Below are 24,001 nucleotides of genomic sequence, written 5' to 3' on the forward strand. Positions count from 1 at the left end.
TACCCTCATGGTGCATTAACCATTTATTGTCAGTTCTCTTTCACAGCTGCATTAATAATGACAGATTAGTACAAACTTTCTTTATTTCTTACTAGTCGTAATGCCAATTCAGCTGCCAACAGATTAAACCACAGCATTTGGAGCCTCTATAAAGTATATTGCCTTTGAAGAGCAGATATCAATTGTTTACATTCAGCTGGAACAAATCGAGGTCCCTTGATACTGTTAGTCATAGCAATGAACGACTCTGGAGCCGATTAATTCCTAGTACACACGAGAATATCGAACGCAAAATACTTATTTCGGAGTGATCCTCTGATAATCTGGTCCTTAGTACATAGCTTTCGAGAGCAGATCATGGCAGTTCATGCAAAATTATTGGAAGAGACGAGCGCAAACATTTTTTCTTGGACGATACCATAACGAACGATTTTCATGTAATTAGTATAGTATTTGTATAAAGAAAGCTGTGTGACCAAGACCACGTATGCTCAGAAATGAAAGAACACAATTGCAATACAATACAATCTATTTTATCACTTCTGAAGGTGTAGTCTGTCTTACGAGAATTTTCGTAACTTTAGTAACCTATTGGTTTTTGATATGAGAGTAGCATGCAAAAACAATCATTTGTCCATTATACTCATCGTGTGTACTGGGCTTAAAGTGTTACTAAACCCAGGATCCTGCATTTGCTATATCTGGTCTCCCATAGTACACAGAGCATAGAAGTGCAATCGTTTAAACTGTTAAAGGGTAACCACTTTTGTGGGGAGAAAAAATAGCAAATAAAGAAAAAATAATATAGCACATATAATTGCGACACTAATCATATTGTAATTGAATATTACTAAAAATGACCTCTCCTTTTCAATCTGCAGCCACTGTAATTTTCTGAGAATGCAATGCAATATGGCTACATGGAGTTGTTCTGTACACAGAGTGTGCACTGACCACTCCCCAGAGACATAATTTCCTGCTTGTGTGATTGACTCACCAATTTTCCCAGAAGTCTGCCTAATATACAAGTCAGATTTCAGGCATCTCGTCCACTAAAAATGTCATTTTTTGAGAGATACTTTCAATAGGAACACGTCTAAAGGGATGCAGGCTCAGCAGATTTCCTCAATTAGTGCCCTGCAGCTGCACCTAACAGTTAATTATTAAACTACTCCCATTATACCCACTTAGTACAGGGGCACAGACAAACACACAGGGATTTCTTCAGAATAACAAAAGGTAGGAATCTGCAACAAAGGTTGTTATAATCCTTGCAATGTACATAGATCGCCCAGAGGGGAACGTTTTTTTCTCAACAAAAGTGGTGTTACGCTTTAAATACCTTTTCTCATCGTTACAGCAGTCTTGTGACTTCTATCAGTGTCTGATTAAAGCTTGTAGGAGTTTTCATTCTGCTCTGACTGTCCTCTGAGGCTGCAGAACCGCTAAATCTACTGTCTGGACAGTGCTGATTGGCCCTGTGCTGATCACATTCACTTTCCCAAGAAAAAAAAAAAAAACTCTCTAGCAATACACACCAAACTGAGCATGTGTAGGTTTCACTCAAGGCTCTGTTCTATAAGAAGATGGTTTGGGGACAATGGAAGAAGGGGATTATCAAACAGCCTTTTTACACAATGCAGAGGATTAACCCCTTAGATTTCACAGCGAGTATAAGGCCTCATGTACACTGCTGCTGCTAAACGGACATTTAGGAGCAGTTGGGCATTTTTTTCAACTGCTCCTGAACTCTCCTCTATGTTATTTTATCAGTACATGTACACAGGGTCATTTATAGTTGTTTCTAGGCAGTTGAGTTTAGAGGCTTTTTTTGGAAAGCAAAAAAATGGGTTCAGACGCTGAGTTTAGAGGCATTTCAAGTGCCAAACACTTATAAACGCAGCAAATCGCGTTTCGCCACGTTTCGTTTACAGGCGTATTTCATTTTTGGCTATTTTGAAGAATTTTTTTTTTTTAAAACACTTCTAAAAGAAAACGCTGCATATAAACGCGGCAATATGGACATTTTAAATGTGGGTTTGCCATCTGTCAAGTAAAATCGTTCAGGAGAGGTTGTAAAAACGTCCCGTGTACATGAAGCCTAACAAGCATGCTTTACTGCATATACAGATTGATTTTACTGTTGTGGGTTTAGTAACACTTCAAGGGCTGGTTCACACCACAATTGCTGCATTCCGGATGCGTTTTTCCATGCTTGTTTATGATGCATTCCAATGCGTTTCCCCCCTTTTTTTCATCACCTCAATATAAGACGTGTGCTTTCCGGTGCGCTTTGGTGCAATTTTGATACATTTTGCTGCCTTAGCATACAGAAAAAAAATACACTGGAAAGCACTGCACTGTTGTGAACTAGGACCATTGGAATCCATGGAAAACACTGCACATGCGTTTTAGATGTAGATTAAAAACGCACTGGACTGCATCTGGTGTGAACCAGCTCTAAGGGCATTCATAAAGCGCCTTGCACTTACTTTTATTAGGCTTTGAAAGAAATGCATGAAGGAATGCTTCAAGCAGGTAACATGCTGTATGAAGGAATTTTACATTCCATCGTGCTCTGGTGTAGATTTCCTTTAGGCCCAGGCAATGTGATTACAGTCAGAGTTCTTAAGATGAATCTGAAATTAAAAATTTTAAAAATATGTTAAAATGACACTCTTGGTTACAGAAAAAAATATTCTACAATGCAATGTGGAGAAAGTGACGAAGCATACAATAAAGTAACGATCATCTGAAGTGATGAAAATAACAGACCCTTACTAATAAGAAGAGTACTGGTTCTTATGTGTCTTTACAGAATTTATGTGAAATATATAAAGCGCAACTAAACTCTTCAAATCAACATGAACTATTTAATGCTGCTGTCCTGACTGGCCCCGCCTCCACCCCGTCCCCATCCTAGCACCATTTGTGATGTTATTAGGATGCACTAGAGATACCTAGCAGCCGCCTGGCTGGAAGAAAGTTAGGCTTCACGTACACGGGAGGTTTTTACAACCTCTCCAAGGCGATTTAACTTGATGGATAGTAACCCACGTTTAAAACGTCCGTTTCGCCACATTTACATGGTGCGCTTAGCGGCGTTTTGCGTTTAGAAGCGCTTTTAAAAAAAAGCCCCCCCCCTCCTAGACCATACCAGGCCACATGCCCTCAACATGGGGGGGTTGGTGCTTTGGGGCAGAGGGGGCCCCTGCGCCCCCCCACCCCAGAGCACCTTGTCCCCATGTTGATGAGGACAAGGGCCTCTTCCCGACAACCCTTGCCCGGTGGCTGTCGGGGTCTGCGGGTTGGGGACTTATCGTAGTCTGGAAGCCCCCTTTAACAAGGCCCCCCCCAGATTGCGGCCCCCCCACTCTAGGTGAATGAGTATGGGGTACATCGTACCCCTACCCATTCACCTAAAAAAAAAGTGTCAAAAATAAACACACTACACAGGTTTTAAAGTATTTTATTAAGGCAGCTCCAGCTCTTCTCCCTCTTCTGGCGACGTGTTCTCTCCTCTCCGGTCCTTCTCCCCTCTCCTGTTCTTCTCCTCTCTGCGCCTTCCTCTCTCTGCGCTGTCCTCTCTCTCCGCTATCTTCTGTTCTTTTGCTGGGTCTTCTCCTTCTGTTCTTCTTCCAATGTTTTCAAATTACTAGAGTCCCCGCCCGCAGACCCCGACAACCACCGAGCAAGGGTTGTCGGGAAGAGGCCCTTGTCCTCATTAACATGGGGACAAGGTGCTTTGGGTTGGGGGGCGCAGGGGCCCCCTCTGCCCCAAAGCACCAACCCCCACATGTTGAGGGCATGTGGCCTGGTGTGGTCCAGGAGGGGGCACTCGCTCGTCCCACCCCCTCTCCTGACCTACCGGGCTGCATGCTCGGATAAGGGTCTGGTTTGGATCTTGGGGGGAAACTCACGCAAAATTTTGGCGGGGTTCCCCTTCAAGATTCTCAGCACACAAGTCGCACTGCAAGTCGGATCATCTTGATCCGACTTCTGGTGCGACTTCTATTCAAATCAATCTATAGGGAACCATTGATTCTAAATAGAGGCAGAGAAACGCGGCTGAAAGCTAGCGCAGCAAAACGCGCATTGACGCCAATGCAAAACGTGGAAAAAAAATTGCGTTTTTAACGCTGCTTTTTTTCCTGGCGTTGGTACTAGCCTTACAGCTCGTTTTTTAAAACTCCCGTGGGCACGAGGCCTAACACTTCAGGCAAATAGCTAAATACATCATTGGACTGTTCTACCAGTCTAAATATCAGTTACAGAACTTGGCCAGGCTCCCTGTCAAACAACACAGCCAGGTTGGGGACCTCTTTTTTTCTTGACTCCAATAGAGATTCAATAGGTCACAGACACTACTCTACCTAGGATGACTGGACAATGAAGGAGTATCAGCACACTAAGTTCATCACTCTGCTCGCTTCTCCTGTAAGGCCGGGTTCACACATATGAGCCAGATTCCTGTGCGGATTCCCTCATCGCATGTCTCTCGCAGGCAGTTCACACTGCCCTATGCGAACCGCCGTTGGTGTCAATACAAAGTTAATGACACCCCCAGATCGGTTCGCAAATCGCAGTGCGAACTGTCAAACGGTGCAGGAATCGGATTGCATGGGTGTGAACACCCATGCGATCCAATTCCAGTGTGGATCAAAAAAAGGGTCCAGCATCATTTTGGTCCGAATGCAATGCAAATTCAGCCATACAATCCGTATGGCTAAATTCGCATCACACAGTCATCGCATGTGATCTGCACAGCAATGTGATGTGAATCACATGCGATCACTGACATCGCAATAGTGTGAACCCAGCCTAAGTAAGCTTCTAGCATTAGATTAAGGGATGATTCACACCTGAATAACTCAGGAACACAGTCTGGATTCCTGTGCAATTCAGTGCACAGGGCTGAAATTGCACAAAAAGTAGTGCATGCACTACTTTTCAAAAACACACTGCACCAAATCGCATGGTACTGTGCTAAAATGCAATCTGGTGCAGCAAACGCACTATGTTTGCAATCTGCATTTGAGATGTCATTAAGAATGTATTGACATCAACAGCAGATCGCACACCCAGTATGTTTTGAATACGGTGTGGGAAATGCAGCATTCCCGCATCGCGTTCTGTTGTGAACCGGCCCTAAAAGCACTATACAATCTCTCTGTTCCTCTCTCGCCGTCAAATCCTGCTTTAAAGACGAACTTTACTCTACCCTTTATTTTATTTTATTTACCCCTTGCCTACTTGATGCGGTGTTCTGCACTGGAAGGATACTCACCCACACAGTGGATCCAGCGTTGTCCCGCCGAGATCCCCTTATCTATAGCAAGCACTTGAGTCCTGCGTCGCCATCTTCTTCCGAGATGTCATCGGGAGGCACAGGCACACCTCCTGATGATATGCCGCCAAGCCTGCCCCCTCCTGTTTTGGTGAACAGATGCTCCCGGCATCTCCTGGGATATCCACATCATATATCCAGAGAGGCACCAGGGGGCGCAGACAACATTTACCTTGGTCAGTGTTTATCAAACTTTTTTGTCTTGCGTCGCACCAAAAAGATCTACAAATTTTCACGGCACACCTGAAAAGATTTAAAAATTTTTTGTGGTGAAAAACGTATATCTTTTTTACATATATATTTAATTTTCAAATTTTATGTGAAGGACGTGCTTTCGAGAGCAAATTAGATTTAAGCGAGGCTCCAAAGTCGACAAACAAGCACGCATTGCAGATCAGACAGAATGGCAATTGAGCATCTTCAGATCCTGAAGAGATAAATCCATACTCCAGTCCAGTTCCAGACTTGATTAACCGCTTCAGCCCCGGAAGATTTTACCCCCTTCCTGACCAGAGCACTTTTTGCGATTCGGCACTGCGTCACTTTAACTGACAATTGCGCGGCCGTGTGACAGTACACCAAAACGTCCTTTTTTTCCCCACAAATAGAGCTTTCTTTTGATGGTATTTGATCACCTCTGCATTTTTTATTTTTTGTGCTATAAACAAAAAAAGAGCGACAATTTTGAAAAAAAGCAATATTTTTAACTTTTTGCTATAATAAATATCCCCCAAAAATGTATAAAAAAATGATTTTTTTCCTCAGATTAGACCGATATTCTTCTACATATTTTTGGTAAAAAAAAAAAAAAAAAAAAAAATCGCAATAAGCGCATATTGATTGGTGGCATTTTTTTTATTTTATTAGTAATGGCAGCGATCTGCGATTTTTTTTGTGACTGCGACATTATGGCGGACACATCGGACACTTTTGACACTATTTTGGGACCACTGTCATTTATACAGTGATCAGTGCTATAAAAATGCACCGATTACTGTGTAAATGACACTGGCAGGAAAGGGGTTAAACACTAGTGGGCAGTGAAGGGGTTAAGTGTGTCCTAGGGAGTGATTCTAACTGTGGGGGGGATGGGCTACTACTGACATGACAGCGATCACTGCTCCTGATGACAGGGAGCAGTAGATCCCAGTCATGTCACAAGGCAGAACGGGGGAAATGCCTTGTTTACATAGGCATCTCCCCGTTCTGCGGCTCCGTGACACGATCGCGGGACACCGGCAGACATCGAGTCTGCGGGACCCGCAGGCACGGTCACGCTGTTAGCGACAGGCGTGCGCCCGCTAGTCCCGCCCATTAAAGGGGGCGTACAGGTATGCCCATTTACCCACCGCTGCCATTGTGCCGATGTATATCGGCGTGCAGCGGTCGGCAAGTGGTTAAGTATTTCTCCATCGCTAAACAATAAACAAACTTTATTTATAAGCATCAAAGTTGGAATGGAACAGTCTCTATTATTATAATATAATTAGAGCAATCGAGTTCTCCTGAGATCTCGCACAAGTCTCGTGTTACGAAAGGAACCGATGAATGACAGACTGACAGAGATTGCGTTTTTATATGTTACTTTTTTTTTACTTTTGCGACATTGATTTAACATGACTTTTTTTGATATGCTGAAGGTTTCAAAACGCTAGTCATTTTAAATATTTTTCAGAACTCCCACGGCACACCTGCAAATCTCATGCGGAACACAGTTTTAGAATCACTGGCCTAAGTGAATGACAGAGGAGGGGGTCAGGAGGAAATAATAGGTGCTGACAAAAAGGTAAACAAAAGGACTAATGGTGGATATGGAGAGGAGGTGAAGCTCCACTTTAACCTGACTGGGAACAAGCTCACTCATTTATAAAGGTTATATACAAATAGATTCAGGTATTTAAAGCGTATTCAAACCCTCTCCAAACAAAAATAATTTATTTTCACCTGGTGATCTGAACACTAATAAACTTCCTGTCTTATGGACCATACACACAATACAAAATCATACGAAAAATACTGCTTTTGAAGCGATATCAAAGTTCATCCGACATTATCCAATGGGACGAAGCATGAAAATGTTTCTCGTACAATACCAGATAATTTTCGTTTAATCAGTACAATTGTTGTCCAAAAATACAATGCAAATACACATTACACACAAAAAAAAAATATTACACAAATAACACATTACATCACTTCTGAATTTTTATTCTGTCATACAAGAATGTGTTACTTTAGTAAATTCTTAATTTTTAATATGGAGACTAGCATCCAAAAAAGAAAAACGGTCCGATAATCTCATTGTGTGTACCAGGCATTAGGGTGGCTCCTCTATCTAGGAGCAACAGAGACACCCTTGAACAGCAGAAATGTCTAGCGAGGATCGTGTTAGATGGACTTACATTAGTGTCTAACAAATTAAAGCCTAAGGCTAGCCAAAGATGGATTTTCTTTCCTGCAATCACAAAACCACAGACAGTGTTGACAGGGGAACCCCTCCCACGGAGCCATTGTGTGCTCCTGGCGGGGACGACTTTCCCCACCCCACACAGTAATTATTGCTGGAGGTTATAACAGCCACTAGCAATAATAACATGTAGAAACTAACATGCTGGTTGTACCCAAGTTGATCGATCGATCAACTTGGCTACATTCAGCCCACCTTTACCTGGTTCAAACCTGCTGAACCAGCCGAGATTTGAACCGTCTATGGGCGGCTTAACCCCAGCTAATACTTTTTCAAGCAGTTACAGAAACGTCTTCCCATTTGGGATTCTTCCTTTTGTTTGGAACAAGCAGTGCACATTAGTTGCAGTCATGCTCTATGCACACTACAAATCCAATCTTGGGAGTGAGCAAGAGAGTGTGGCTACATTGTTACACACAGTGAAGTCATGGAGAATGAACATAGCCACGCTTTAACTGGAAGTCAGATAACAACAGCAAAAAGAAAAGAAAAGAAAAAAAAAGGTATTTGGGGACTTGGAAGAGGTTGAGGGCAATATGAGGTACTTTTCTGAGTAAAGAATACATACTTGTATAGAATTATTTTTTTCTTTTTAAACCAGAGATTTGAAACTCTTTTTAAACCAAAGTTTAGTGTCACTTTAAGTGAAAATTAGGTATATTGATATCATTAGTATCAATATACCTAATCCAGGTGCCATTGTCAATAGAAGGCTGGTGACCACACTTCTCTCCACTGTGCTAAAGCGGTATTACTTGGCCACCTCCCTGCCCCCGGATTAATACTGGTCATTGAGGGAAAAGCAGTAGACTGATAAGGTTATCCCTCTGCTTTATCTTCCTGTAAGCTACTGACTGATATAAATTTGCAATTCAATAGAGATCTGAATGGCTCATAGTGCTGCCCTCCTCCTTGTGTTAATATTGCTGAGCAGGTAATTATAAAACACAGGTGCAGGAATGTATTTCAGGAAACCCCTTAGAACTTTACTGGTACCAACTGTGTAAACCACCATTTTTTTCACTGCTAAAAATCATGGTTACTTATGCAAATAGTTTAGCAAAAGATCATACATTACTCCAGTAACTACCCCCCAAAAAGGGTGAAAACACCTCTACAGCTCCTCACATTGACTTTACCCACACCACCTAAACTCATGTGCCATCAATATTATGGATATATGGTTGGTGATGGGAGTTAGAATTCTCTACGCTTTTCGAAGACTTGGGTCCACTTCTTCAGGAGTCGCACAAGGTATACGTATGATCAAAACAGCCTTTTTCACCCAGAGTGCCCAGGCATCCTTGGTGCCTTCAGGTTTCTTCAGGGTTGCCTTAGCAAAATGGACAAAAATTGCTCAATTATTTAATACAAGCCAGCGGGTGTATCAAGCCTTCCTTTTATTTGTACAAAGCCACAGGTTTTCATTGTGCTACATTACAACCTTCCAACTGCCAGCCTCCTAACAACCAATGACATCTTAGGTTAAGAAGGATGTCGGGTGCCTGTACAGCATCCTTGTTTGCCCCTTCTTTGCCCCCTCCATCAGCACATGGTGCTACTAGTCAAGAACGGTGCTCAAAGCAGTATTTGCTTTGGAAGAATATATATCCTCTGTTGTGTGTCCTATGTGTGTGGATGTTGCTTCATTATGTAAAACTAGTAGTTTGTTTTTTTCATATTTGAATGGGGTGGCTCGAAATTTTGTATAATTTTAAAGTGTTTGTTAACCCATATTTATAAGACTATGCCAGCCCCTCTATTAGAGGCTGGCATAGCACACTATGTAAGTGGTTTTAAAAAATGAGTGTTCTAAATACTGGTTCTGAGCTGTCTTCAGGCCGGTCACATGACTCGTGGCCACTTTACGGCTCCGATGTATGTCTTCAGCGGGAGGAGCCGGGGAGATCATGTGGCCGCTCGTCTCCTCTACAGCTATGAGACAGATCTTCTGCAAAGCGGCAGCGAGTCACGTGACTGGCCTGAAGACAGCTCAAAATCTGTATTTAGAACACTCGTTTTTAAAAACCACTTACATAGTGTGCTATGCCAGCCTCTAATAGAGGGGCTGGCAGTGACAATTTTAAGTTTTCTTTTTTTAAGAATAGCGGCGGAGGGGGGGGGGGGGGGGGAGCGGGGCGGGGCGGAGGCACACAGAGGGAGATGACAGGCAGTAAGGAGGAGGTGAGGGGGGAGAGAGCAGAGCAGAGGGTACAGCAGCATATGATGCAGGGACGCACTCTGACAACGGTGGTCAGGGCTGAGCAGCCCTGATTTTCATTGTCAGAGCAGAGAGGGCATACAGGAAGTGGCAGGTTCAGGGAGGTTTTTTTTACAGTTTAGAGGGGGGCAGATTACACAGCACAAGCACTGTGCTGTGTAATCTGCTTTAAGGGACCAGGATCTGTATCTTTATCTTTTTTTGGGTTAACAGACACTTTAAATGGTGCCTTGCAGTGGCGGCCAGTGCATTGTGGGCGCACGGGAGCCACCCCCCTATCCCTGCCGCCGCCTCCCTATTCATGTGCTCATCCCCTTTCAGGACGCCGGGTGCATAGATTCCTATGGCGGGGGTGTTTTTTTTTTAAGCACCTGATTAGAGCCAGAGGCTCTAAAAGGCTTCAAAAAAGGGTGGGCTCAGGCGCAGAAAGTCCTGATCCCACCCAATTGTGTGACCAAAGCGAAAGAATTTTCCCTATTTTCACACTACAGTGCCTCCCCGCCAATCAGGAGGCAGGTCAGTGAGACCTGTTTCCCGATTGGCCAAAGTGCCAGGCAATCTATTAGATGCCTAGCGGCGCTTTGGCAAGCAGAGGAAGCATGAGAAGCGGATACCTCTACTGCTGCCCGCAATGTGGAGGAATGGAGGAGGATCCTCTCCACAGCCCGGTAAGTGCCGGACCTGGGGAGGGATGCTGTCAGCTGTGCCGCGAGCCCCGTGCCGGGGGGGGGTTAAAGAGTGCTGTCAGTGGTGCCGCTAGGCAGTGCCACACTATCTGTAATGCTGGGCTATTTACTAAATCTGTATTGCTGGGCTATATACACTATCTGTATTGCTGGGCTATATACTCTGTCCTGTGATGCTGAGCTGTATACTCCTGACACTAAGGGTGGAAGTAGTGAATACAGGAGATGGAGTGGGTGGGCTTATGAGAAGTGGGAGGGGTCAAAAAAGAAGGGCAGGGTCTGGCGCCCGCCCCCCCATCCTAAAACTTCACCAGCCGCCACTGGCGCCTTGACTTAAAAAAGGTTGACAAACACTGGATCAAAGCATATATTCCAAGGAAAAACTTTTTAAAAACCAACATCACATTCCTCTGCCAGGGCAACCCGGAAGGGGAAAATCCCACCAGTAGTAGTGTGTAGATGGGCGCAGCAGCGCGACTCAGAAGCGAACCCGCACGGGTCCCCCCCCAGGGAAAGCGACTGTCTGTGGGGGCACCCGATGAAGAGGAGGAGCCTGGAGCGCTGGCGGGGGGACACCAGAAGAAGATGGTCAGGGCTGCTCTGTGCAAAACAATTGCACAGAGCAAGTAAGTATAACATGTTTGTTATTTTAATACAACAACAAAAAAACAAGGGTTTACAACCACTTTATTTTCAGGTTGCGATAAATTTTATGCTTCCCAAACCATCATTACCAAAACGACCCTATCTACTGATAAGGAATGCACTGGATTTTCATGGCTGCCTGCATACATATCAAATACATACAGACCCTTTATAGAATAAAGATATTTAAAAATATTAATTTAATTTATGAAATAGATAATTAAAAAGTAAACATAACATTAAACATTTAATCTATATTAAATTGCATTTAAAAATAAACAGTTTTCCCTGCATTGCTTCCAAATATTACCATGCTCTTTAAATTGCTTAGCCATGCTTCACATAATTATCCTAGGAGAAAGTGCTTTGTAATCATGTCTGAGTGTGTTATTACTTGACAGCATGAATTATTTACTACTTTGTCTTCCTGGCTTTGGGAAGATCCTGGAGAATGGACACATTCTATACCTGTATATAAAAAATATATAATTTGTATACATCTATATAGTAGCTATAACTGTTATGGCTGCAATTTATAATATAAGAAAACTATTAATATAATAAACCTATGATCTTCGTTCAGGTAACTGCAGATCTCAAACCAACGTTGTCTCTGTGAAGTACCCTCCAGAGAAACAACTATTCAATACAACAACCAACCTTTTATGTCATAAGCCAAAAAGACGTGCTGCACTAAGGGATTTGATTCAAAGCAAGAATCTGACTGCATGACTTTCATGGTTCTTCTTGTGTTATGAAAGATCTAGTTCTTCAAATGGCCCAAGGTCACACCAGCTTTGGGCCTAGGGCGGCACATTTTAAGAAAGAGAAAAGGCTGCACTGTGCTTCTTAACCCTATTGAATTTCGCCATGTATGCATTACTCCAATAATGTGTTTCTGCTTAATTAGGGGTCAGCAACCAGTAGATCACGGCCAGACGACTGGTAGATCGCGGTCTGGGCTTGCTGACCTGACATCCCAGAGCATCAAACAGAGTGCAATACAGAAGGACTACTTGTAAAGTTGGAGTTGTAGTAGGGAGCAAGAGAGCATAAGCCGATGTAGTGCTGGCTCATGTCCCATGAAGAGTGATACCAACTGTATTCCACCTCTTATCCCGGCTAGCGGTCTCCAGAGTGGTGCCAGCAGCAGCAAAGAGAAGAGATCTTCAGGTCAGTGTGAAGCACTACACTGGGCATAATTGTATAGAGCTGCTTTCACACTGATGTGCCGCGGTTTACACACACCTTGGGTGCAGTGCAGCGTACCTGGAGCTTTCCTGAGGGTTTGCTGCGCTTAGCCTTAGACTTCTATTATATCCTGTGGGTTTGGTGCACTTTCTGAATGCAGAAGTTTTAGTGTGCTTTCAGAAAGTGCACCGCATCTGCAGGATATAATAGAAGTCTATGGCAAAGCGCAGCTAACCCAGGAAGGTCACAGATGCACTGCGCTGCACCCGCGGTGTGGGTAAACCACAGCACATCAATGTGGAAGCTGCCTTAGCAGCTCAGAACAGTAATGCCACATACACATGATCGGAATTTTGGCCCGCAAAAGACCGATGAGAGTTTTATGTCGGAAAATGCGACCGTGTGTATACTCCATCAGACTTTTGCTGGCCGAATTCCAGCCAGCAAAAGTTCCTATCCGAAAATGCGATCATCTGTGGCAATTCCGACGCGCAAAATTCCTACGTATGCTCGGAAACAATTTGATGCATGCTCGGAAGCATTGAACTTCATTTTCTCGGCTCGTCGTAGTGTTGTACGTCACTGCGTTCTTGACGGTCGTAAGTTCAGCAAACTTTTGCGTCACTGTGTGTATGCAAGGCAAACTTGAGCGGAATCCCGTCGGAAAAGCCGTCATATCTTTTTCCGACGAGAAGTCCGATTCGCGTGTATGCGGCATAAGAGTTCATTTACATTTGTAGTTTTGTGGGGGATAAAACCCCATAGTTAAGATGTGTTTTTTCCACCCCTGCTGCAACTGCACCCCCTTTAGCTGCAGGGGCTAAAGGTGTACACATGTTGCAGCCGCAGCAATAGTTATACTCCCTGTTATGATTGGTGGGTGTAGCACCTGTCAAACATGACCCATTCAAGTGAATGAGGCCACTCTACAAATGCCCTGCAATCTTGTGCAGTACAGCAAACAAGGGGAATGCAGCCATCTCAGCTAATGATTGGTAAGCTGCAATATATTACATTTTTGGTTTTGGGTTTAATACCACTTTAACAGTATGACGACACTGAAACAAGAGTTACTGGGTGTCACTATAAACTATAGGACCAGAAGAATTTTGCGACACACAGCAGCTTGAAGGAGGAAGGTCTGTGCTCAGTAAATATCAAATAAATCAACAGTACATGAAAAGCCGGTATGTGCAAAGACAATACTTTTAAACCCTAATATGTTTCCCAGCACAGCATATGCTTCAATTGGATAATAAAATTAGATGATGAGAAACCACAAATAAATATATAGATATATATATATATATATATACACACACACATACACACACACACAGCAACCTGTGAGGCTGGGTTCACACTGATGCGAACTGGATGCAGCTTTCAATGCATCCACTTCGCATTACAGGAGACTGTGATCAGCTCTCTATGTAGCCAGTTAACACAGCTCCGGGTGGCCGCAGTCCACACAGGAAAAGGGTCCTGTGCATCTTTGGCTCCTTTTTAGGTCCGAATTCAAGCTTCAAGCAAAAATTTGCCCCTGAAATAGAGAACATGGACGCACCGGAACCCCATGATGCGAGCCGCGGCCGCAGCTAGTGTGAACCCAGCCTGAATGTGTGACCCTATTCACCGGGTGTATCCAAAAGATCTCCATACACAGTCATCATCTCGACCAATACAGAAAACCCAACCAGCCCATTAACCACTTTAAGACCAGGCCTTTTCTGAAACTTTTTGTTTACAAGTAAAAATCTGTATTTTTTGCTAGAAAACTACTTAGAACTCCCAAATATTATATATTTTGTTTAACAGAGACCCTAGAGAATAAAATAGCGGTTGTTGCAATTTTTCATTCTTTATGTCACACGGTATTTGTGCAGCGGATTTGAAAACGTAATTTTTTTGGAGAGAAAAATACACTTTAAAGTGGTTCTAAAGGCAGAAGGTTTTTTTTTTATCTTAATGCATTCTATGCATTAAGATATAAAAACCTTCTGTGTGCAGCAACCCCCCTCAGCCCCCCTAATACCTACCTCGATGCAGCGATGAGGCTCCGCTTTCTGGGATTCATCTCCTCATTGGCTGAGACAGCACCAGGTGCCATTGGCTCCCGCTGCTGTCAATCAAAGTCTGTGAGCCAATGAGGAGAGAGGGGGCGGGGCAGAGCCATTGCTCCATGTCTGAATGGACAAGCTGCTTGCTGTGGGGGCACTCGGCAGGAGGGAGGGGTCAGGAGCACTGAAGAGGGATCCGAGAAGAGGAGGATCTGGGCTGCCCTGTGCAAAACCAACTGTACAGAGCAGGTAAGTATAACATGTTTGTTATTTTAAACCCCAAAAATGTAAGTATCACTTTAATTAACTTTAATGCAAAAAAAAACACAATAGATAACCCAATTTTTGTTAAAATATGAAAGGTGATGTTATACCGAGTAAATTGATACTTAACATGTCACACTTTAAAATTGTGCACGCTTGTGGAATGGCGTCAAACTACGATACTTAAAAATCTCCATACACGACACTTTAAAATTTTTACAGGTTTCCCGTTTACAGTTGCAAAGGAGCCCTGGAGCTGGAACTATTGCTCTTGCTATAATGTTCATGGAGATACCTTACATGTGTGGTACAAATAGGGGTGCTTTACTTTTTTTTTTAAATTATTTATTTTAAAAAAATATATTTTTACATTGTCCCTTTACATTTTTTTTAGTCACTTTTACTGTTATTACAAGAAATGTAAACATCCCTTGTGATAACAAAAAAGCATGACAGGTCCACTTTATGGAGACATAGAGGTACCCAAGACCCCAGATCTCTCCTCTACCCTTAGCCCTTTTTCTCACCGGGCCGATTTGATATGCGATTCGCATGTCAAATTGCATGCTAAATTAGAGCTTATTTTCAGCAATGGCACCGTCCGAATCGTTGCGACGCCAACTTTGCGGCGCCGCACTGATTCCCAAAAGTAATTCCTGTACTACTTTTGGCAACTTCGGGGGAGATTTGTGCGATTTTTCATGTGCATGAACCCGCACAGATGTCTCTCAAATCGCCTCCGAAGTCAGACTCGAAAGCCGGTTTGAAATCGTGCGAGTTCAGCTGAGTTTGCATGATTTCAAACCCTCATTCAGTGTGAACCTGGGCTTAAAGACATCAGATCAAAAAAAAAAAAAAAAAAAATCATTGATCTGATGCTTTCCTGAAAAAAAAAAAAGGCAGTGTTTACATCTGCCCTAAACCGGAAGTAATGTCATGGCGTTGCTTCTGGCCTCCTAGATCATAGAAGTGATCACAGCCTATCTGGTCCCCCTTCACCTCTATGGTCAGCTGCAACCCGCCGGATCGGATCCCGGGCTTCCCGGTGAGACGGGTAAGATCGAGAAACACCGGTGAGCAGCGAGAAGGGAAGACAGCCGTTCGGATCGCTTTTAGGAAAAAGAGAATCGTCAGCTAAAAATTGTAATTGACAGCTGACAGCTGCAGCCATAGCCCCAGTAAACCTCTTCAAAACCGCAAAGTATATACAGGTATACATATGTCATCAATTCTTTTCTCATCAATTTTTAAAAGTAATGGTCCTTGACTGCCATATTCACCTAGGTTATATAATTATGAAAAATTCCAAGTTTACAATAAAAAACTGCCATGGATAATAAGATCCTTCATGAACTTTTATCCAACTATAATAGATCACAAGACAAAGACATATTTTCTATCCAAACTTTTCTCCTCAGCAAAGCATTTTCACAAATGTATTTTTTATTACCTTACATTATTGCATTTGCTGTGCCGGTAAAAGAAATCTCCAATTGATGTTCATTTAAGTGGCACATTTAGCCATTAGGCCTGCGCCTGTATGGGTTAAAGCAATAGATGAGGAGTTTACCGGAATGCAGGTTAAAGCAGCCTCCTTCTCCTGGGGGACTTTGCCTCAGATTTCATGCAGAGGACACCCTAATGCATAACAGAGAAAATATACAATATGTACATTGTACTACCAGGCACAAAATAATGGAAGGGGAGCCCTTAATGGACAATTTTCATTCTCAAAACAAGTCTGAGCAGGAGTAATCTATAGGCTGCAAGGTTGTATATATGCATAAAATTCATAAAGAACGATCATTTTTTGGAAATTGAAGATGACAAACATTTTCTTATAGTAAGATGCTGGTACTAAAAGCTACCAATCTGGACTTGACCTAAATTACCAAGTCCCTTTACTAACCACATGTAATAAAATAGACTTAAAATGTCCTTACGTGGTTGAATTGTATGTTAGTGCAAATAAAAAAGTATCACGGACAGTACTCAATTTTCTCTTACGTGGTTGGAAAGGCAGAAGGTAGACAGGACTAATAGAGAGGGTGAATCTCCCTATCAGGGACACAGACAGCAATAAAAACTGACAGGTGTTCTAATCCCTCTCCACTCTATACAAAACTAAAAAGAAAAAACAGATTTTGCCTTTAGTTATACTTCAAATCTAAACTGATAACCTGTAAGGCTCTGTTCACATATATATACGAATTGGATGCGTTCTGGACCACATCCGATTTGCATGGCATGTGAACCAGGAGCCTTTTCTATGGAGCCGGTTTAAATATACAGTAAGTGGTGCAGCGGCAGTGCGAATTTGCTGCAAATTTAGATTCAGGTGCGAATTCCAGGCTCATTGCCTTCTATGGTAACGCATATGAATCATACAATTGATCAATTTTGAACACAAATTTGATCCAAAAAAAAAAACAGTGTGGGGGGGTCTGGTATGGATTTTAAGGGGAACACTACACCAAAATGTAAATAAAAAAATGGTGTGGGGTCAAAATCCATACCAGACCCTTATCCAAGCATTCAGCTTGACAGGCCAGGAATGGAGGGGAGGGGGGGGGGACGAGTGAGCAGCCCTCCCTCCTGAACCATACCATGCCACATGCCCTCAACATGGGGGGATGCTTTGGGGTGGGGGGGTAGTTCTGCTGATGGGGACAAGGACCTGGCCGGTGGTTGTGGGGGTCTGCAGGCAGGGGGCTTATCCAAATTTGGAAGCCCCCCAGATCCTGCCCCCCCCCATGTGAATGAGTATGGGGTACATTGTACCAAAAAAAGTGTCTAAAAGAAGTAAAAACACAGACAGTTTTTGACAATCCCTTTAAAAAAAACATCCCCCTGAGTAGATTCATCGTCAATCATGATGCCCACCACCACCACTGACCCAAAAAAAAAAAAAAAAAAAAAGAAGCGCCGCACACATATTAAAAATGCTCCCGCCATCTGTCTGCTCCGTCATCTGGCATTTCCTTTATAGCTAAAGCGTGGGGCCATCTGGCAACGTCACCTGGTGGCACTGCCCCCTTGTGACATTATCAACTGGTGCATGCTGGGGCAGTGATGTCACAAGGGGAAGTTGCCCCAAGTGAAGTCACTGGGTGGTCCCACCCCTTAGCTATTTAAAAAATGTCAGGTGGTGGAGCAGGCAGACGATGGAAGCCTTCTGCGTGAGCAGAGCCTTTTTTTTTCTTTATTCTGGCAGGCGTGGTGGCCGGCATCCTGATTGACGATGGATCTACACCGGGGGGGACATTGTTTTTTTAATAAAGGAATTGTCAAAAACTGTCTCTGTGTTTTTATTTCTTTTTGACACTTTTTTGGGTTAATGAGTAGGGGTACTCATTCACATGGTGGGGGGGCGGGATCTGGGAGTCTGGGATCTTCCAGATTCTGATAAACCCCCTGCCCACAGACCCCCCACAACCATCAGCCAGGGTTGTGAGGAAGAGGCCCTTGTCCCTATCAACATGGGAACAAGGTGCTTTGGTGTGGGGAGGGTAGAGTGGGAGGGGTACTTGCTCATCCCTCTACCAGGCTGCATGCTCGGCACCCACTCGCCCCCCCCTCCTGGCATGCCAGGCTGCATGCTCAGATAAGGGTCTGGTATAGATTTTTTTTTTATATTTTGGCATGGGGTTCCCCTTAAAATCTGTACCAAACCCAAAAGGGCATGGAATGGATTGGGGGGGACTACGACATTTTTTGTATTGCTGCCAATGGTTTTGTTTACATTCAGCTGTCAGCGGGGAACCTGGCCCTCTCCGTAGCCTCCCTGGCGGTTTTCCCGAGTGTGGCTCGGGGTTATAATTCAGTACCATTAGCGGTAACCCCGAGCCACACTCGGGATCGCATTGCAGGATCCTGGGGCGGCGTTACTTACCTTGTCCCCGGGATCCTGCGATGTCACCCACAGTGTCCGAGGGCTCCGTCCTCCTCCGAAGCCTCTCCGTGCCAGGCTCCGTTCCCTGCGAGCGGCGCGACGCACGGGGGCGGAGCCTGCCGGCAAATTAAAAAAAAAGTAAAAATCATAACACATACAGTACTGTAATCTTACAGATTACAGTACTGTATGAAATGATTTCACATCCCTTTTGTCCCCAGTGCTTTGTCCCATGCCCTGCATGCAGTTTTACATGATATACACTGTTCTTTCTGCCTGGAAACTGGAGATTGTCCATAGCAACCAAAAAGTGTCCCTTTACGTCAAAAGTGGCTTTAGACCAGCTAGAAAACAGCGATAGTAAATTAGAACACTTTCAGAATTGAGCGATAGTGAATTGTGGGGAATTTTATTTTATTAATTTTCTTTTTTTTTTAATTATTTATTTTTATTTATTATATTATAATTTATGTTTTTGTGTTTCAAACTTTATCATACTCGGGATATCTACTAGACTCTGGTTTGGACAGATTTAAGTGTGTTATTGTTAAGATTTACAGACCTACAATATAAAACGCCAAATTTCCATGCAAAATAATGGTACCGCTTTCAGCACCTAAAATCCGAAATAATCATACTGCCAGGGAGGTTAACAACCAGCTGATGATAAAGATGCCGGTGACCGTCGGCTCCAAAAATTCACACTTGAACCGCATCTAAATCTCAGCTGAATCACTGAACAGCTGCTTTGGAAATTTGCAGTGAAAACTGAAGGAAAATTTGCACCGCATATGTGTGAATCTAGCTTTTAAAGAGTTGCCTATGGACAGTTTTATGTATTGTAGTTTGTTGCCATTTCACAGGCATGCAACATTTTTAATCTTGACATATTTGGTACCTATTTATTTGATGCATCATCATCTTTTACATTTTACCGAAAAACTAGGTACAATTTGTGTGCACTTTCATTTAAATGTATTTTTTCCTAAAAATTTGGGTTTGATAAATGGCTGCACAAATATCGCACAACATAAAAAACTACAACAGCCACCAGTTTTATTCTCCGGGACCTCTGCTTTCAGAAAATCTATAGAGGTATATACATCAAAACCAAACAAGGGACAGCTAAAGAGGGACAGACAGTATTCTGGTCTAAAAAAAAAGGCAATTAAAAGCTGGAGGGATATAAAAAGCAGAATTCCTGAGGTGGTAACTACATGTGCCTCACGTTTAGCTTGTGGAAAATATATGCTAATTAGAAAAGTCCTTTGGCAGGTAAACATATATGTAACTTTGTATTTATCTGTGTGTCTGGAGGTCCTTGATGTTATTGGAGTCTATATAAACGTATACGTACTGTATATATTCAATTTTTGTTTTTAACAGTGGTGAATGAAAAGAGCCCTAGCTCAGGTCTTCTCTGTGTGTTATTACTTTATAATACAGTACTGCCGAATTTCACACTGCTCTGCTGATTAACACGCCTATAGAACACATGATGTGTTGTTGCAATTTGTTTTATATGCGGGTCTGCTTAATATTGGTACTAACATAATAAATAACAGACAATCCAGATTCCTGGAGTTATTAGTGCTGGTTTACACTGAAACCGCACAAGAACGTGCACTTTCCTGTGCGATTCAGTGTAATGCGATTTTCAGCCTACACATTTGAATGTGCTCAAAATGCATTGGACTGCACCGAAAGTACTGCATGCGCTACTTTTTAAAATGTACTGCAAACGGAAGACATGGTACTGCGGTACAGGCAAACGCACTACGATTGTCATCTGTTTTGAGTTGTCGTTAGGAATACATTGACACCTGCAGCAGATCACACCTCCAGTGCGTTTCGAACGTGGTGCGGAAAACAGGTACAAAACGGTTTTCTGCACCACGCTCTGGTGTGAACAGGCCCTAAATGAAAGATTATTATTATTCTATAGCAGACTTTTCATTCTTCCCAGTTTTCTATAACTCCTACCTGTCATTTTTAAAAATGATTTCATAGTAACATTCTAGTTATCTGGGAATATCTATCTATCTATCTATCTATCTATCTATCTATCTATCTATCTATCTATCTATCTATCTATCTATCTTTTCATATAATAGGTATAAAATAAAATGTGGTTGTGAACCTCAGACATGACATATGAACAAAGCTTATCCTTCTGTAGTGTGTACTTGTCTCAGTTAAGAGCACTAAGTGTCATTTCTGCCTGCTGATTTGTTTCTCGGCTATCAGTATGAATCACTTCTGACAAGTTTTTCTGACACCAAGAGAAAAATGGTGACAGGGGAGGGGCCTCCAGCTGATTGACAGCCTCAGCTCTGTAATTATGTGCTGTGAGAAGGGGGTGTGTCTCCTCCCTCCAATCACCTCTCATAGCTCTCCTCACTGAGCTCTGCAGAGTGTAACTTCAGCTCCCATCCCCATGTTTTATGACAGCTCAGACAAGCTTTATAAATTCTGGACTTTTAATGGATGTAGAGAAGAAAAGACTGCAGATAAACAGATACAACGTATGTGGGAGGCGACATAAAATATGAACAAAGCATTTCCTTCTGTAGTGTGTACTTGTCTAAATTAAGAGCATTTTATGGACTTTGAACTGATGTAGAGAAAAGAATACAGCAGATAAACAGGTACAATTTATGTAGGAGGATTTTCTTTCATCTCTGTGTATCACCTGAGGCCAGTCACCACACTGGGTATATGTAAAGGTTTACAACCACTTTAAACAAGGATATTTATAGTTAGGTGACTGTAATTTTTAAATCTAATTGTATTCATCTGAGAATAATGTGAATTTGTTTTGTAATATAGAATAAGGATCCTTAAAGAAGTATGGGAACTTTATTATTTTAGAATCATACTTACCTAGGTGCTGCATCTGCCCCCCACTGCCTCTAAGGCTGAGAACTGAGCGATCAAGCACTGCCGATCACTCAGTCCTCAGAGCTCCCTGAGCAGAGAGCTGCTGACTGTCAGTCACCGCTGTCTGCTCTGACCCCCCCCCCCCCCCCGCACTCACTGGAGTGCTGGGCTGTGAAGGGGACGGAAGCGGCTGGCTCAGGCTCTCAGCGGCTCCTTGTGGCTAAGCCAGGTGTGGGTCCAGGCATGTGGGCAAATCCCGGCCATATGGATCGGCTCTGTGACATCAGCCAACAGCGGGCTTCAGCCCGCTATCTGCTGAAAAAGGGTCACAGGAGTGCAGAACAAACTGGTTTTGTGAGTTAAACCTACGGTGTGTTCCAGTCCACGCCAACTATGCCTTGTTAGAAAATTATGAAATGCGTAATGTGTTTCTGTTAGACATCTACATATTCAGTGACAGTTATTCTAACAATGGCAGTTTCCTAACACTTTCGATCAGCTTTTGGTTGCATAAACAATCTGGAAGATCAGGGTAACCTACCAATATCCTTGCCATATATACACTCCCAGGGGCAGTTAATCTGACATTCACCAATAATGGATCTTCGGGTGCATGTGTTTTACATTACAGTGATTGATTCACCACCAGTGTTTGGAAAAAGTCGCATTCATTGTTTTATAAAAAAATTAGCCTACCCAAGAGGCTGTGCAGATGAGATTGTGTCAATAATCAGTTTGACAACATGTTGCAAAGTTTCGACGGTCATTTAGAATTCATTGACAGGTGCTTTTGATCTGCAGTTGACCTCCTTCTGACCTGCCTCAAGTGGGTTTTGCATTTCTATAAACTTGTATGGGAATGCAAAACACGCTTGAAGAAATAAAAAAAAAAAAGCCCATCTAGACAAGTCCTTTAAGCAGAACTCAATAACCCAACTAATGAATGGACAGTGAAAAATATACAACATCAACGTCAAAACGTCACTTCCGCCCATAGCTCTTAAATCAACATTTTAGTGTAAATGAGATCTAAGGTCTTTTTGACCCCAGATCTCATATTTAAGAGGTCCTGTCATACTTTTTTTCTATTACAAGGGATGTTTACATTCCTTGTAATAGGAATAAAAGTGACAATTTTTTTTAAAAGAACAGTGTAAAAATAAAAAATAAAAGGTAAAAAAAAAAATTTAAAACATTTTTAAAATGCATCCCGTCCTGCCGAGCTCGCGTGCAGAAGCGAATGCATACATATGAAAACGGTGTTCAAACCACACGTGTGAGGTATCACTGCGATCAGAAAGTATTGCAACAACCGCCATTTTATTCTCTAGGGTGTTAGAAAAAATATATATATTGTTTGGGGGTTCTAAGTCATTTTCTAGCAAAAAAAAAAATGATTTTAACTTAATAATAGGCTTGGTCTTAGACCCCTTTCACACTGAGCCGCCCCGGGCGTCAGCCCAGCCCTATTCTTAGCGCCGCTTTACCATTGTTTTAGCTGCAGCGGCGCTTTGCCGGTGTTATAGTAGTGCTGCCCCATTGTTTTCAATGGGCAGGAGTGGTGGAGGTGTATTCACCGCTCCTTCACTGCTGCAAAGAAGCTGCTGACAGGACTTTTTGTGATGCCCTGCCAACGCAGCGCCCCAGTGTGAAAGCACTCAGGTTTTCACACTGGGTTTGTGGCTGAGGCTTTTTTCAGGTGCTATACAGGCGCCTGAAAAACACTTCAGTGTGAAAGGGGTCTTAAAGTGGTTAAAAAAGATGCTGCGCAAATACCGTGTAACATTATTGCAAAACCGTGTCACAAAATTGCAAAACTCATTATTTTATTCGCTCCATAAAAAATATATATCAATGTTTGGGGGTCCTAACTAATTTTCTGTCAAGAAAAGTGTCAGAAAAAGGTATAGGGGTCCATCTCCAGGAAAAAACGAACTTGTAGGTGGAGTTACTCATCACAAAGGTGAAAATGCAGTTATAGTGAGATGAATGGAATAAGCGCAGCAGCCAATTCACGGGGGATGGGATATGAAGCTGAGCGCAGCTAATTCGGCACATAAGATGCTTACAACAAAAACACAGTGGAGGGAAGGCAGTCTTCCACGGGAGCACTCACTTTTGGTTGCCTTTGTCAGGTTAGCTGTTTCCAGACATCGTGGCTGACTACACTCGTAGGGGAAGCTGGATTGACACCCGTCCAACTATTGTTTTGAAGGATGTCTGCCCTGCAAAACGTACGAAAACAAACAGAGGTGAGCGAGAAGCTGCTGCTGCGGTAATGCACTGAATTACACATTCACTAAGAATGTGTGAAAAGTAAAAATAGAACAGCCACACTCGCACCCAGA

General features: G+C 42.9%; 1 protein-coding gene across 2 annotated transcripts in view; it reads right to left on the reverse strand.

Moving 5' to 3' along the window:
* Nucleotides 1-24,001, reverse strand: part of OTUD7A (OTU deubiquitinase 7A) — a 408,641-nt gene that overhangs the window by 221,513 nt on the left and 163,127 nt on the right. Inside the window, exons 2-3 of one of the 2 annotated variants that reach the window (XM_073618876.1) lie at nt 23,770-23,878; nt 2,493-2,639 (exon numbers count right to left, since the gene is read on the reverse strand). The gene's annotated coding sequence lies outside the window, so the exon portion shown is untranslated. The remainder of the gene's footprint in view (nt 1-2,492; nt 2,640-23,769; nt 23,879-24,001) is intronic. The other variant, XM_073618877.1, reaches the window with a different exon arrangement.

This window comes from Aquarana catesbeiana, linkage group LG03 (assembly GCF_042186555.1).
Source record: "Aquarana catesbeiana isolate 2022-GZ linkage group LG03, ASM4218655v1, whole genome shotgun sequence".
In the NCBI taxonomy this organism is placed as follows: Eukaryota; Metazoa; Chordata; class Amphibia; order Anura; family Ranidae; genus Aquarana; species Aquarana catesbeiana.